We start from the raw sequence: 3,327 nt of genomic DNA, 5'->3' as shown, positions 1-3,327 counted from the left end.
ATATGATTTTTGCGAGTTATTTAATTAAACCTACGTGCGTAAGCGAAAGCAGGGTATTGTAATCACTCGGCTTTGTCTGTGTGTTTTCAAAATCACTAGAAAACGGTTGAACGGATTTTCTCCAAATTTGACAGAAATACTCATTGGATGAGTGACTCGAACTCATTAAATTTTGGTTTGATTATCTTCAAAACTGGTAGACTGGTGAAGCAAATTTTCTTTTTCTCTTTGTTACACATGCATAAATGATAAGCAGGGGAAATAACTTGATGTAATTCTGTTGAAAATATGAATTCGCCTGAGAATATATTTATTAAATTAAATTTCATTTTATCCTTGTGTGCGCGCAGAGTAGCCTTTTAAACAATAATTCTGTTCTGTATTCACCATTCATACTATAATAAAGAAAGCTTCTTATTTATTAGTTTGCAGTATGTAACTTTTACTAAAAGAGAGCATTTATCAAATTCTACACTCCCTACAAAATTCCTAAAAATTCTAATTTTAATCAAACTACACACAGATGTCTTGTTAGAACACTAAATACTGCGTTATTAGCCTTGAGAGTTCCTGTCATGTAGGCGCGTGGTGCATAAACGCATAGATCCTAGCAGACGAGAATCGCCAATCATGGACGCCGGAACTCCCATATCACATGATTTCATTCAACTGGAAATGAACAGTGGGAAGCGTTCGGTCAGCGAAATTTTTTTCCCATCAGAATTCCGGACCCCAGTAATGAATACATTTGCATACAGCCAATCAGAGCAGAGCCACCGTTACCTTTCTTCCTTTCTAGTCAGCACCGTGCATTCCTTACTCTTTCCCTCTCTATTGACAGACAGCAACGTCTCCGTCTAGCACATGTTGTCAATATTTGTAAACAATACGTGTTATGTTTCCGGTAATTTTCTTTCATGTAAATAAATGTTTATGTTAATTTAAAAGAGAAAAACATGAATGTGTCTATGGCTTACGATTAACTAAAATTACCAAAATTTTCAAACTTGAATTACTAATAACTAATTATTTATTTATTTATTTATTTATAGCGAAAATTTCTTTCACATTAATTAGCCTATAAAAGTGTATCATTACACTTAATATGAAAACAATCCAAACAGAAAATTGACGCTGGCAACCAAACAAAAGATAGAAAAAAAAGTCACGAAAATGTGTGAGTACTAAAAAATTTCGCTGAGTACTATTATGTTATTAGTAGTAAATTATAGATCTATTTATTATAACTAACTGAACCCATGAAAAATTCACGGAAAATATAAAAGATATAAGCATCTGTGAATTGTGTGCTGATAATCGGAGGGAGCCATTTTGAATGCCAACACTAGGGTCGATGTAATCGGCTTAATCCGTTTGTCTGTCCTTGTTGTCCTAATTAAAGAAAAAAGGACTCATTATATTGAATGTTATTGATAATATCGAGTGAAAAGAGGGGACGCTGCAGTTCTGCAGTGCCTATGCGCGAGTCGCCACTGTTCAAGAAAAAAAAACACATTGCCTAGTCCGAGAATCGAAACCGCGATTGTGGGAACATGAGTGCAACCACCTAACCACTAGGCCACGCGCTTTCAAGACTGTAAACGAAAGAGGAAAATGGCTGCAAATGTAAATCGAACGATAGATCTGGTCTCATGAATAATTTCGCACTTCCTGTTGCTTTGCCGGCGGGTAAATTATAGCAACTTCTATATTTCACCTGCCAGTGGTTACATTTGGCAAAAACCACCGAAATTTGATCTGTTGTTGCCAATAAATGTTGAAAAGGCTTGTCATTCACGCGAGGAAATAGGTTTGAGATAATGTCACCAGCGTAATTACGCTGACAGCACTAAATTAGCAAGAACTTTCCAAGAATTACTGCTTCTTGAGATGGTAGTCTTAGTAGAAGAGAAACTAGACGAAAGTAACCATTCAGTGTTTGGAAGTTAGGAAATAATATGTTATTAGATTTCGTTGTAGTAAATTGCTTCTTCACCGGAGTCACAAGATATTTCCAGTTTGCAGTCGGACGCGTAAAGCGGTCCCTTACACCCACGCAGAAACACAATCAGTGTTGACTAATTCATTTGAAATTGAAGCAATCGGAAACCCCGTGTTATTTCGGTGAACATATGTCTTGAACGCATCAGTCTATAATTTTATACAGTTTTATACACAACAACGTAATTTACTTGACTAAAGGGAGAGGAAGGAGAAGAACGAAAAACGACGAGAGAAAAGGTCAGAGGAGAATACACACACACAACACCACACACACACACACACACATATATATATATATATAGATATATATATATATATATATATATAATATATATAAAGACTAGAAAGTGGGAGCGGGAAGAGAGTATATATATTACACACACAAACGCACAACACACACACACATACATATACATATACATATATATATATATATATATAATATATATATATATATATATGACGTATGTGTATTGGTGCATCGTTGATGTATAAATATGTATGCATAGATAGATAGATAGATAGATAGATAGATAGATAGATAGATAGATGATAGATAGATAGATAGATAGATAGATAGATAGATACAGGGAGGGAGAAAAAAGTTTAAAACACCTAATGTAAGTTAGTTAGTTTGAAAGTATCGTCTGATTGGGTCTGTGTAGATATTTTTTCTTGTCTATTGTATGATATTGAAGCCAGAAAGCTCGTTTTCCTTTCTTCGATCTTCCAATTTGTGGCCGCGTTCCAAGTTATATTATTATTTGCAAATATGCATAAATATGCTAAATCTTGCAAATATCATTGTTCATATAGCTTAGTAAGTCTCCAGGTAATTACCTTTGCAGTTTTCAACTATTTTGTTTTCTAAACAGTCGTACCAAAATCCTCAGTGTACCACTGTTTATGAATTATATTTCCTCTCATTACAAGGTCAGCTAAACGAACAAATATTTACCATCACATTTACCGATGATTGGCGCAGGTGTGGCTGTGTGGTAAGAAGCTTGCTTCTCAACCATATGCTTCCAGGTTCAGTCCTACCGCGTGGCACCACAGGCAGGTGTCTTCTATTATGGACTCGGGCCGACCAAAGCCTTGGGAGTGGATGTGGTAGACGGAAACTGAAAGAAGCCTGTCGTATACATGTGTGTGTGTGTCTTCGTGTGTGTGTGTGTGTGTGTGTGTGTGTGTGTGTGTGCGTGTGTTTGTGTCTATATCTGGCCCCCATCAACACTTGACAACTTGTGATGGTAACATAGCGGTTCGGCAAAGGAGACCGATGCAATAAGTACCTGGCTTTGAAAGAGATAAGTACAGGAG

The sequence above is a fragment of the Octopus sinensis genome, linkage group LG4 (genome assembly GCF_006345805.1).
Source record: "Octopus sinensis linkage group LG4, ASM634580v1, whole genome shotgun sequence".
NCBI lineage: Eukaryota > Metazoa > Mollusca > Cephalopoda > Octopoda > Octopodidae > Octopus > Octopus sinensis.
The sequence above is the reverse complement of the archived record's forward strand: the minus strand, read 5'-3'. Positions refer to the sequence as shown.